This window comes from Canis lupus, chromosome 3, assembly GCF_011100685.1.
Source record: "Canis lupus familiaris isolate Mischka breed German Shepherd chromosome 3, alternate assembly UU_Cfam_GSD_1.0, whole genome shotgun sequence".
NCBI lineage: Eukaryota > Metazoa > Chordata > Mammalia > Carnivora > Canidae > Canis > Canis lupus.
Window position 1 is genome coordinate 19,933,198 of NC_049224.1, and position 14,153 is coordinate 19,947,350.

Genomic DNA, 14,153 nt, shown 5'->3' on the forward strand with positions numbered 1-14,153 from the left:
TTATTAAATAATTCTTTCAGATGTTAAAAAGGTAAAATGATTTTTTTTTGAAGGAAAACTATCCAAAACTGAAGTCTGCTGAGGTAAATAGCAATAACCTGTAATCCATCGAAAATAGTATGGCCGAAAGTCATGTATTGCCTGTGTCTATTTGCTCATGTAAAATAGGCTTTTACAATTCATTGCATTAATTTTGGGCATGATGGCAATAGTTCCTACTAATGTTTTGCTTTCTCAAGGCATTTGTGAATCTGGAAAAAATTAATTTCATTTTTATCACCATACATAGACATATCTTAGTATTCAAAATGAGTATGCACCTTTAAATTTTTGGATTTTTTTTTAAGAAGTTGTACCTTGAATGAAAACCTGATACAGATTATCTCTGCCATATTATTAAAATGAATTCATGGTAGTAGCAAACTCACCAGCTGAAAAACAAACAGGCAAAAAATATACTGTAGATCCTAATCTGCAAGAAATAATACTATTTCAGATGACTTTTGCTTTGTGACAGTTTGCCACGCTTTCCTATAATAAAAGCAAGAGATTCATCTTAACTGTGCTGATACAGTCACAATGGTGATGAGCCAGAAGGCTGAAGATTGTTCAGATCTGGTTGTACTTGCCTGTAAAATCAACCTTCTCCTTTCAAGTGAAGCCTTGGGGCAGACACCTAAATGTTGAGCCCACTCTTCTGAGAAAAGCTACTCACATCAAATAGCCCCTACAATGAAGCAGGAGGCTTTTTGAATCACACTGTCCTCACACATTAAAATAGTCTAGAGGCATGGTGCAGAACTTCACAGGAAATGCAACTAGTCATTGGGTTAAACATACAGTGCTGAAAGGAATTTTTTTTTTAAGTGAGGAAATATCTTTAATTAGCCAGATATTTCGGTATACTCCTATTGTCTACTCCTGTACCTTCAACGTTTTCATTTCCCGAACGTATTTTCTCTTCTTCCTTTCACAGGTTTAAAATCTTTTAACTGGGTTTCAACATTTTGTATGATCTGTAGTTCTACTGGCATGCAGTCTTGTCTTTTCATGGTTTGGGTACTATTGGTATATTTTACTTTGGCTTTATTGGGTGTGGTGTCATTGGCTAGAGAAGGAAAGGTGCCCGACCCCTGGTAGCTTTCCTAATCTTGAATATTAACCTTTTTTTTTTTTTTTTTTTTTTTTGGTAAGGACAAGTGTTTACTGTGCTTAAACCTTAACATAAGTATCTTCCTTATCAGTCTCTAGTTCTGCTTCCTGTGCAGCTGAAACTCTTCAGGATAAGTGAAGTCATCAGCTATCGGATAGGGAAGCCTAATGCATTTGGGAAGTTGGTTTGGTTTACATGTTAATGCTCTGGATAAAATCCAGTAAGGTGTGGAAGAGATAGAAGTGGAGGGGGGGGGGGGGGGGGGGGGGGGATCTCCGAGGAAGCTGCCGCCTCGGTAAATATTTCCAAACTGATTAGAAAGTTCATGGCCCCGCGATGAAGTCGAGATTTCAGGAACCGGTAATTATTTCATTATTCTGTACATGCATAAGGCATAAGGAGTCTCTCTGCACGCCGTGCGGCCCTGCAGCCCTGCAGAGCCGAAGAGCGCGCGTCCCGGGCGTGCAGGGAAGGCGCGGGGAATCGAGGGCTCGCAGGCTTCCTGCTCGGGGGCTTTGACGCGGGAGCCGCGGAGGAGCGCACGGACCCGCGGAAGAAAGAAGTGGTTAACGCGTCTGCAAACGGGGGGGTGGGGGCGGGGGGGGGAGGGAGAAGTCGCAGGAGCAACTATTAGGGTCGCGCTCCTATTGGTCAGAGGAAAGATCCCGACTTTGGAAGGACTTTCCTGCAGGCTGGCTCGCGGAGTCCCGGGGGAGCGGGCGCGCGGCGGCCGGAGCCGGAGCCGGAGCCGGAGCGGGAGCCGGAGCTCGGAGCGTCCGCAGCCGCCGCCGCCGCGTGGGGAGAGCCGGGAGCCGCCGCTCGCGATGTTGTCTTCGGTTTCGTGCAATAAAGAATTGTCATTAGGTTTGCGTATGGCATGTGCCATTACCCCACCGTAAAACTAAAATTAGCAAAATGTCAGGAATGGGGAGATTGATTCACCAAGATGCAATTATCATTTAAAAGTGCTTGATTGAGGTACTGATGTTCAGTGATTTATTCTGCATACCATATACATAATTAAAGTAGCGTGCTGGAGCAATTTATCAATCTAGTTGAGGCTGGAGGGGTGAGGAGGGAACTGCTGTATGTTTGTTTTATTACAACGCTCCGAGGTCTGGTCCCGCCCCCCTTTTGCCGAGAGCGAAACTGAGGCTCGGCGCGGCTGGCGGGGCTGGCGGGGCGAGCGCCCGCGGCCCGGAGGGCGAGGGAGGCGGAGAGCAGAGGGCGGCGCGAGGCCGCGGCACACGCAGGGGCAAGGACGAAATAAAGGGGGGGAAAAAAGAATAAAAAAAAAAAAAAAGAAGGCAAGAGGCGCTTCCCAGGACGTGCCGCTTGGAGCCCCAGGCCCGTCTGCTCCGCCGCCCCCGCCTCCCCTCCCAATATCCTTCCACCACTGCCCCCGCCCCCCCTTTGCCTTTTTTTTTTTTTTTTTTTTTTTTTTTTTACGCGATGTTTCAAAGGCTGCGAGCGGCTCTCCTTTTCCCATTCGTCCTCTGTCACTTCCTTCCTGGACGCAGTTTTCTGGATGAGTCTGGTTACTTTTAATCTGGCCGGCTGCTGAGAGCTACTTTCTCCTCCTCCTCTTCCTCCTCCTCCTCCTCTTCCTCCTTCTTTTCCTCCTCCTCTTCCTCCTCCTTCTCCTCCTCCTCCTCCTCCTCCTCTTCCGAGCGGCCCGGGCGCGCGCGCCAGTGCGCGGCCCCGCGCGCGCCTCCCCCGCGCGCGCTCCCCCGGTGCGCGCGCGCACGCTCGGGCTCCAGCTCTCTGCTCGCGCTGCTCGCAGTCACAGACACTTGAGCACACGCGTACACCCAGACATCTTCAGGCTGCTATTGGATTGACTTTGAAGGTTCTGTGTGGGTCGCCGTGGCTGCATGTTTGAATCAGGTGGAGAGACACTTCAAGGCTGGACGAAGTAAAGATCATTGTTATTTTTTTTTTTTCCTCTCTCTCTCTCTCTCTTTCTCTCTCTCTTAAGAAAGGAAAATATCCCAAGGACTAATCTGATCGGGTCTTCCTTCATGTAAGTACCTCTGACATTTCTCGAGGAAATAGAAATAGCCTGGGTATTGTCTCTGCATCAGTATATTCCACGGCACTGGGTCTATGCTTGTGCCTTTTTGGAAGGCTGAAGTTGAGGTTGGTTGTGCATTCTTTTCTTTTTTCTTTTTTCTTTCTTTCTTTCTTTTTTTTTTTTTTTTTTTTTTTTTAAGATTCTGTGATTTCCTGGTCTGTTGCTAAAAGTAACTTTTTTAAGACTTCTCTGTTTGCCATCAGTTATTGAAATCACTCCTGACTCGTTCTTGTCACACCCGTGTGTTTAAAGTTTCATGAAGTTAGTTCACGTCATTAGCATGTTTGATATGGTGGAGCGTGTGGAGCCTGGTGGATTTTAATATTTCACAGGATATTCTGTGACCTTGAAGTACATTCCTTAAGATTAGCCGCTAGTTTACTGTGGAAAGATGCTCCTGCGAGGCCCCCCAAAGTCTCTGATTTGCTCTGGGTTAGGCTTCTGAGCCACTAATTCTTGGGATTAGTTTGAGCTAAAGCATGGCTGTCTGTCAGAGTATATACCTTTGTGCATCTCCTTCCCTTACCAAAGCGCTGGCTTGATAGAGGGCTTCTCATTGGTGTGGACAAAAAAAAAAAAAAAAAAAAGTGATACCCTGGCCATGGTAGGCTCTACATTTTACAATCTGTGTTGGGGTTCAGTATATGTACTGCTGTTCAGGTCAAGTCAAATACATGGCTCTTTAAAAAGAAAGAAGGTTAAGTCACTTTAATTGCCTTCTGTTTGGACTTTGGATGAAAGTTACCAAACTCAGTGATAAAGTTTGGCACAAAGGAAGTATATATGGAGAGACACAACACATTGTTTATTATATTTATGCAAGGATTTAATTGTGCTACTAATGTCATCTTCTTCCCAGAATATGGCTCTTAATTCTTAGAGGAAATTTTATATCGGACACATTTCTGACTAGTCTAGGTCCAGTAGTTATCTTTTTTTTTTTTTTTTTTTTGGAAAAAGCTCTTTTCTTCACATTGTAGGAATGTGTGTCTTTTGTATAAAACACCTTTATATGTAAATGCTGACAGTATAATAGGTAGAATCAGGCTCTCTGCCAGTTCTTTAACTGGTCCTCAGTGGAGAATTGCTTTGACACAAAGTGCATTTTACTATTGTGAATCTGATACTAACTCTAATAGTCACTGTCTTATGAAATGGTTAGTGACTGCATATATTTTGTATGCTATAAAGGGAACTCCAGCCACCTCATTATACCAGTCAAAAAAAAAAAAAAAAGTGACCAGCCTCTTTTTCACTGGCACCTTGCAGTGGAATTGTGGTTGCAGAGTAAAGATGTTTATGTAGAGTATAATAACTCCAATCTCTAGAGACTTGGAAGGACATGGAAATGTGACCACCTGTGAACCCCATTTAACCTCTGTATTGCATACTAAGTTTAGCTTTTAATAGGTTAACAATCTCCAATTCTCCAATTTGAAACTAAAACATTTTACTTAATTTTAAAAATAATAACCAGTTTTGGCTAGTCTTTGAAAATGTTCAGTATGTACAAATCTGGCACAAGCAGTATTTTTGTTTTTCCATGAGTTTCAGTTAAATATAATGCAGTTAATAAACCATGTTATTGTCTCCCAATGTATGTATAAATTTATTAAGTTAGAAGAAGTAGTTCTAAAGCAAGTGGATTCAGAACTCGCAGGTAAAATGAGATATGCCTATCCAGTATCCCATCTCAAAAGGAAAAAAAAAATCTCTAAAGTCAAAAATCTCAGTCTATTTGTTGGAAAGTACATTTGGCTGTATAGTATACTACAAGCTCAATTCTAAAAGTTTCCATCAAAGCACACTTTAAACTCAATATTTAAAATTTGATTCCCAAGTCACGTTAAAGAGACAATAGTTGGCAGTTACCTTAGCTTCAAGTTTTACCAAACTTTATAAAAATTTACTGTCATTCGCATTCACAAAGCTTTGGAGTATTTGTGGCATATTTTCCAGACATCTTACAAAAGGCAGAATTTTCCTTCTCTCATTAATTTCGCTATTTACATTCTGATTGCTGTGTATGCACGTCAAAGACAATATTAAAGACCTGACTTTTATTAAATATTAATTTGTTTCTTAGGTTTAAATAACAATGAACACTTTATAATAAGTCAATTTTCCATCTTTTCTGAGCTGTTCATACTTTAAAAGTATGCAATCACATATCTTACTAACTTTCCAAAATAGGAACACATAACATTAAATACATGAAATTTAAATAACAAGGACTTTACTGCACCTTGCCTCTTTTCTTTTTATAAACATACTCAATTTTCAAAATTTGGTGGAAATGGTTTTTCCAGTAGTGAAAAGGAGTGTCTATTGATTCAAGATAGAATACTGAAAAAGCATCATGTTTTATATTTTTCAGATTTCTATGTATTTCTTCCTTGGCCCTCATTTTTACACTGAGTCAATAAATTGAATAACCCTACAACCATATCTTTTTAATAAATGACTTATTATATTAAATTTCTTTTATAAAAAGCTGAGCTAAATAACTCCTTGGTATATGTTAACATAATATTTCAAAACTTTCTTCTGTTTATTGTAGTATGTTTTGTGGTTTTATTTCCCAACACTACACGCGGTATATTTTAGGTCTATGAAATCTCAGAAAGTCACAAAAATGGGGAAATATCTGTGCAGCAACATTTGTGCTACTTAATAACCAAAAAAAAAAAATTATGTATTAAGCATAGAACCCTGGCTTCAGGGACGTGATTCAAAACAACGTGGGAGAATTTCATATGCAATCGAGGGTTACAGAATGGACTTTAGAGAGATTATTACTTAAGTTCTACTTTTTTTTTTCAAAAGCACATCCTCAGAGAACACACCAGGCAGATTAATATCTAAAATTTATAAAAATGCACATATTCATTTTATGAATGTAGTGATTGCCTGGACACAATGAAAAGAGTTAATCACTGATGTTCACTCTGTGTGCTGCGTGTAGAAGGATAGGTGATTAAGATCCCCGACCTCAGCACTGTACCTTAATCTCACGGGCGCGTGGACTGCCCTGCACTCAGTAAAGCCTGACTGTTCACCGAGATCTGTCATCTTTAGGAAATCAAACCAGATTACAGAGGCGATTCACAAAACCAGGAGCAACAACAGAGTCTGTGCACCTTACAAAAGGCGGATTACGCAGTTCACATGTTATTTTGATAGGTCAAAGATAAAAGCTGATTGTTGAGGAATGGCAAGACACTCCAATTTCAAATGATTGCTAGATAAGTATACCACAACCCTGTTGCTTCATCATTATGAAGAGCCATTCAAACAATAGAAAACTCAGTTTTCAAGTGACAGCCTTTCAGTAGTGAAGTAAGAGAAAACATGTCCTTTATGTATATACCTTCATTGCTTAAATTTCAAGTTCCATCACTTCTTGATGAACAGATATCAAGTTCTGGCTGCTTACGTGAAGCAGTTATCCTAAGGTTTAATTGCAGTAGGCATTTTCAGAGGCGTTGTAGAGAGCACAAAACAGGATTTGCCAGAAATAAAACATACACTCATGGTATTGAATAACTGAGCAGAAAATGCACAGTAGTCAATAGCCATTATGTTATTCTGTTACCAAATATATTCTTCATAAAAATGTATAATTACATAGTTATGAATCTATACATTTGAAATATATCTTGATAGGTGTTTATTGGTCAAATTATATGTATTTCATGAATGTGATGTACAGATTATTCTTTACAACAAAATATGATGTTATGAGAGTTTATTTCATAGAATCAAGTTTTGGTTTATATAATAACACTTTGAAAACCCTAACTTCTTACACATCCACTCTACAGTAATTTCTTGCTTCTTTAAAAATTGAAGTCCTTTTTTACCCAACTGATGCCTCCTAGTGTTTCACACAATAAAACACTAATGAGTCACCCATAAATGTAAACATTGCATTTTCATTGCCTACATTTTCTGTGATACATAAAATTAATATTTATGTGTTTAATTTTCTGTGCATTATTATAAGAGAAGAAATTCTATTGAATGAGATGTTTCATCTGAGTGGATTTGTGGCACATACTTGCAGCTTTTCTTTGACCATAACAATATCTTACTAAGTTTTAATAAGTTTATTACCTTCAGTTCTAGTTTATATATTCACTGTTTATATTCACTCTTATTCTAAGTGAAAAACATAAGCAGCATAGCAGAGCTTCCATTTTGTAGGCCTGGAAACTGTATAGCTGAGTTTGTCGGGGAATGCCTGATGAACAGATTGCAAAGGGACTAACCATTTTTATATAAACATTAAAATATTTTAAAAGGTATACAAATTTGTGTCTTTATAATTGCAAGTTTCTATGTGAAATGGAATAAAGTAAAAGAGAGTTTAGAAAAAAAATAAAAGGAAAGATAGTAGATGCACAGATTCCCCACAAATATGGAGTTTATCACATTATTAGAAAACAACAAAAAACATGCCTGGCGAGTATATTATTCTACATAGTAGAAGGGGGACTTGTTAGACCATAACTTCTCATGATCAGCGGATTGTCTTAATGAGGTAAAAGTTCATGGATACCAACTTTGGTGTGAGTTTTCTGTCATAAGCATCATGAGCGTAGACTTTTTGATACTTTTTGCACTTCTGTGATTTCAAACAGCTTTCTGATTGTACTTAATAAGATGGATACATTAGTTTCTGAATATTTTTTCTCTAAAATATTTATGAAGCGGAGGAGGCAATCCCCCAATGAGTCCAAAATTCAAAGGATATACTCAAAAACCTGTAACATTTGTGGGCCTCTTCCTGACTTGTCATACAACATTCATGTGCACAAAAACATTGACAAATTTCTTCCACTGACACAAGTGTTCTGAGCATTAAAATGTAGATACTAGCGTGAACATACTTCATTTCTGTTACCTATATGTGTTATCATTTAGTTCTCCTTATCCAAAACGCATAGCATTTTATCAATATTTGACTCTCATTTAGGATTTTCTAATTTGGTCAATAATACAGCGCTATTACAATTCTGTGCATGTTGGACACATTTCAAAGAATGTAAGGGGGTGTGTTCCTTTCGTTTAAGGAAGCAAACATGTAGAAAGGGGTGGACTTTTCCCACAAGAGCCAGATTTCTTCCCTTGGAGAATTGAAGCAAATATGCAGTGTGTAAGTGAATAACAGCATGAGAAAGAAAATAATTTCTAATAGTCTGCTATAGTTACTGAGCAAAGAAACTCTTAGTTTTTTTTTTAAGGCGGTTCTTATTGATAACCTTTCTCACACTGAACGCTGAAAGAAGTCTGAAAGTTTTGTACTTTTAATATTAAGTAACTTATTTAAAGTGCACCAGAATTAATTTTGCTCAAAATAAGAATTCAATAGTAACTATTGCCCAGATATGTTGAGACATACAGAAATAACAGGAGCTAGACGTACCCATTCCCTACCTCTCTTTCAAGAAGAAGTAGATAACATCAGTGTTCTTATGTTAGTTGTTTTTGTCTGTGCAAGAAAAATAATTAAAATTCTATAACAAAGAATACTGTTGTAAAGAATAAGATTATGAAAAAGATTATCCAATATAGTATTCTCTCAATTTCTTTCATATTATTTTAACATTAACTGCAGAGTGAAAAGTCATGTTACTATTAAGTATGGAAATTATACCCGTTGTATAAATTCATCTTTTGGTTTCAGGTGATGATATCAGTAACATTCACTTGTCATCACCATCATGTATTTTTTGTACATTGTCACTATATTACCCCAGTTAAATCGTGTATTTATTTTTAAAATATAACCAGTGTAAACAAAGTTCAAAGTACATATGGAGAGAATCTTTTGAGTACATTATAAAGAAAATTGGTGACATTACAAGCAATAGAGTCAGGAAACCTATTACAGGCAGATTTCTGCAGGAATCATTACTCTTTAATAATGCAGATGTTATAGAGACTTTATTAATTCTTAATGCTGTAAATTTTAAATGAATGGAGCAATGTTGTTCATCCTGCAAGTGGTTGCGATTCATGTAGAATGACAGTGCAGATCTTCTTGTAATGATTTAAATGAAGTACCTTAAACTTGTTTTTAGACTGGAGGAACTGATCTCTGAAGCAGTCCCTGGTGAGAACCTGCTTTTTCCAAAGAGCATCCTGAGCGTGGTCTGGTTTTCCTCTTGTATCTTGTTGTCATAGATAAGATGCACATGAAGAATTCATAAAAATTGTTCTCAGATACTATGGGTCTCTAGCATGCAGGATTTAAAAAGCGATGGATATAGTCCTTTGATAGAATGAGATGTGTTTGTTTTTTTTTTAAACAGCTGCAACTACCTCTCTTTTTTTTCCACTCATCTGTGATTTTCAGCAAGTTAGCATGATAGCAAGAGAATGCATCATTCTCCGAACCCCAAAGATAGGCAGCTTTGGCTTAGATGTGCTTATTTATTTGCAAAATTAGAAAGTAGATTTACTAATGTAAATAAGTGGGGACAGACAAGAAAATTAGTCTACTATTTAACAGAGTAAACATGACTTCTTTTAACCTCCTAATTAATTGTTGACCATGCATAAGGTGTGCAACCAAGGCTTATTATGGAAGGCCGATATTATTGCTTAATGTAACATGAGGCATTGGGATTTCTTTAAAGTAATTTTGAAGATGTGATTATTTAGCAGAAATATTCACTGGAGCATTTTATTTTTAGAAATCATGGTCACACAAGGAAGCCTTTATAGGACCGACTACCTAATTGCAGTCAAAAATCTCTTTAATGAATGAACACACACACACACACAGAAGAACACACATTTTAAGAAAATAATGGCCTTATACTTTTCAATTATTTTGCCACGTTCTTTATATCCGAACAGAATGTACATGTCTAAGCAGATGTTTTAAGTTATATCCTTCATGTAGGTGAGTCTGTAAATGTACCATTTAACTTAAATGGCTTTGTGGGAAGGTAGTTTGAGGAGTTTAAAAAGGAAAAAAAAAAAACAAAACCCTTCAGTTACTATAGTTTCAGTTCTTTCTTTTTAAAAACAGTAATTACACTCAGGATAAAGAAAGAAAAATAAACTCTTTTAATTCTTTGTAACATCCACAGTTTCTGAGGTAGAGCCCTGGTGTATTTTTATTTCTGAATATGCAGGGCAGGTACTGGCAGCAGAGCTACAAAATGAAAACTTCCTGGCTGCAGACCAGATACAGTGCACAGTGCCACATCATAAACTTCCCCTCTTCTGTCTCGGAGTGATTTCAGCCCGAAGTAATGTCCCTTTTTCCCCTTGCGTAGGCTAAGGAGCAGAGGGCCTTCTTCCTGGGCAATCGCTTTGGGAAAGGAAAAACATAATGTTTCCCCTCTTTAACTTGAAAATTCTGCCTCTTAAATCACTAAGACATTAACTGCAAAGTGGATTCAGTATGTTTCCTTTCTCTTCCCATATAGCAGTTGAGAATGCATAAAACAATAGGTGTAAGATAGAAAATGAGACCTCTTCCCCAACCATCCTCCAGCACATGCAGGCCCAGTCAGATACCTGTGTGTGTATATGTGTGTGTGTGTGTGTGTGTGTGTTTTGCAGAGAAAAATAAAAGGATTTATTTTCAATAAGGCCTGTGCATTATATTTCAGATATGTTAGGTCATTCTGTGATGCAAATTAACATTGAGTGTTTTTTTGTGCTTATCTCGGGAAATAGCAATGCTCTACCACAATATGTGGCACTACAGTAATTTATATTGATACACACTCACAGCTTTAATGATTACTAGGTCAAAATACAGAGTACAAAGAGAGAAAACACGCATTTTAGTTTTCAGATTTGTTTTATGTTCTTCACTTGAAAAGTACAGTGTAATGTGCTTATTTCCATACAAAGTAAATCAACTTCAGAGTATTTGCATTAATATTCTTTGCATTTGAAACTTTGGTCTGAAAACTCGTACTTCTTGTAAAATAAAAAATTGTTATAACGGTCTTTAATTACCAGTTACATTTTCAACCGATACCAATGTGATTTTCAAGTATCTTGTTAAAAATAATTTTTAGCAGGTTCAGGTAATAGCAGAATTCTCATTTGTGTAAGGTAGACAGATTATTGCCAGAACACCTCTCTAAAACTAGCTTCCTCTTGTAGAAATGTATTAAGTGGGAGCCTTAAGTAGAAAATGTTACTGTGTAATAAAATATTTGTTACAACTCTATGTTTCAACTAAATTATTGATTTAATAGTATACAAATAGTGCATAAATGTTAGTTTAGTCATTAACCCACTAAACCAATTATTAATTGCCTGTATAAAATTTACCAAGTCAGACCAACAGTTATATGTAATTTTATTTTATTTCTCTTTAAAATAGATAAGAGGTCATTTTAATTATGTTTAAATACCTAGCAACTATTTTTCTGTGGCTACAAGTGTTCCCTAAAAAAGTATCTTAAAATGTAAAAGGTAGTTCATAAGAGCATGATCACAATAACCTGTTCTTACCAAAGGTGTTTTATAAGCAAAAGTCCTACACATGGCACACTTTCAAGGCTCCTTAGCAAGGAGAAAAAAAATGTTAAACTTTTTTTGCATATATTAATATACATAAGGGTCGGTAATTTTCTGATATTTATTTCTTACAGAATTAGATATTGTACTTAAAAATCCAGTTTCAACCTTTAAAACTGTTCTTTCATTTAGGATAATGGTGTGAGACCTCTTTCTCTTCTTGGGGTTATCCCGAACTGTAGGATAATTTGAATCATTGCCACTTGATAAATAATGTTAGGAACATTGTAAAGTTCAATTGCTTAATAGGTGTACTGAATAATTTTTTTTAAATAGAAAATGGATTATTGTGCTATTTAAATTATAAAATTGTACCTGATTAAAACATGAATCTCTTGGAGGTTTCTGTAATAGGTTATTCTCCAGGCAAAAATTTTTAAAAATTCTAAACTGCCTACCAAGAAATTACCAACTACTTTTTTAAAGTGCCTGGTTTCCATTCACATTTGAAGAGCCTCATTAAGTTTTGGATGGCCTTTAAGTAAAGGTTCTATGGTTGAGAAGGTAGGTCTTTTCACCCTTCTTCTGCAACAGTTTATATGTTAAAATGGTGTATAACTCCAGTCCTAATTCCATTAGGATTATTTTTCTGAACTAAGTAAAGACTAGCAACCTGGCTATTTAAAAGAAAGAAAGTTTATCCATTTAATCATTTCTAGAATTTATCAGAAGATCTCTCAGAGTCTGGTATAGGTTTTATAGGTTAAGGAGAAAAAACGTGACTACTTTTTTTTTTCTTTCACATTTGAGTTTTTCTCCCCTTATATAAACCCGAAAGAAATTCCTACAATGGCATTAATAGACTTGCAAGAGGCTGGGTAAGATACTAAAACCCGTTGCCCATTTTCCTATGGCCGTTTGGTTGGAATGAATGGTGAATGTCCCCTTTAGGACTGTTCAATCTTTCTTGAGTTAGTGTGAGCTCTATGTGATTTTTGTTTCCTTCTCTCATTTTATAGCTTCAAAGCTTAAAGAATTCTTGACTTCATCCATTTTTTCCCCTGAATTTATTTGGTTTTGGATTCTCTCCTGAGTTCCCTTCTTGCTTCAAAACATTTGGTATTGTGATAAAGCAAGTATACTTTCAACTGGATTTGACTACATATGAGATTGTAGAATGTCTCCCTACACTTGAGTGTTTGATATGGTTCATTAAGCCCGATGCCATGTCATAAAAAATCTCTAAACACTGATCTTCAAACAGCGAAAGCCACAGGATGATATCTTCATAAGGAACTGCCGACAGCTTTAGAGTCAATGGATTGTATATCTGCAGCAAAAATGCACAGCGTTGTGAAGTCTCAGGAGGCAGTATACTTATCGGACTAGTTGAACCGAATTATGGCTTTCATAATGTTTGTGAGGTGTTGGGCCAAAACTCCCAAGATGTGAGTGTGTATAAAGGGGGGCTAAGTGGAAGAGAGCAGAGAAAGGGAGAGACAAAAAGCATGAGAGATTGAGATGAATGCAAGAGAAAGAGAAAATCGATTCTCTTGATTGGCAAACACAAAAAGTTTGAAGACCCAGTGCCATAATAATATCATTTGTTTAATTATACACAAATGTGCTCTTAAACAGGCCTTTATGCAACAAAGAGTCATGGTTAAGAGCAAAGACAAAAGTAGATTCAAAATCCAGCCTCCCATTTATTGGTTACTGGCTTAAGAAACGTTATTTAACCACCAGAAAGCCTCAGTTTCACCATCTGTAAAATGGGGGTGATAATACCACCCACCTCTTAGATAGAATTGTAAGAATTAAACAGGATGATACACAGAAAAGCACAATGTAGGTAATCAGTAATTAGTAAATTACCATAGCACTATACTATATTTTAATCATTTTATCTTTCTCCCAATGATGGTCACTTAGAAATGCTTGATGGGATAATTATGTTGAACTTTTTTCAATAATACTTTTATACCATTAAAATTGGGTCATTTTCAAGGCAAGTCTAATTCCAATGCTATTAGGTCAATGCTAATGGCTGCTAAGAACAATATACTTTTTTCTCCAAGAAACTCAAACCCTTTCACAGATCAGATGTTGTTAAATATATTATTTTTAGAACCAGAAATGATACTAAAGAAACAAAATAATCCATCTATAGGTTTTAAAAGTCATTTATTGAAAGTTCTGAATTCCAGATAGACCATGGCTTCGTTTTGATAAAACTTCAGTTTGGAGGAAGAGTTTGATGCACATAGAATTACTAGATGGTTTTAATTGTAAAAGACAGCCTCACCAAGAATTCTAAAGGTTTTTTTGTCGTTGGTTTTCTGGAGGGGGTTTGTATTAGTATTATCCACTTTTGAGAGATACATTAGTATTCCTTATTTTTTACTACCTAATTTTTACTACCCAATTTTG

The 14,153-nt window shown here is 36.8% G+C and overlaps 1 protein-coding gene across 17 annotated transcripts in view; it reads left to right on the plus strand.

Annotated features, from left to right (window-relative positions):
* MEF2C (myocyte enhancer factor 2C) overlaps positions 1 to 14,153 on the plus strand; it is a 169,041-nt gene that overhangs the window by 17,121 nt on the left and 137,767 nt on the right. For 2 of the 17 annotated variants that reach the window (XM_038532360.1, XM_038532364.1), the window contains exon 1: positions 2,887 to 3,176. The exons of 4 other annotated variants lie outside the window; for them this stretch is intronic. The gene's annotated coding sequence lies outside the window, so the exon portion shown is untranslated. Of the gene's footprint in view, positions 1 to 2,885; positions 3,177 to 14,153 lie in introns of those variants that run through there. 11 more of the 17 variants (XM_038532363.1, XM_038532366.1, XM_038532349.1 and 8 more) reach the window with 8 other exon arrangements.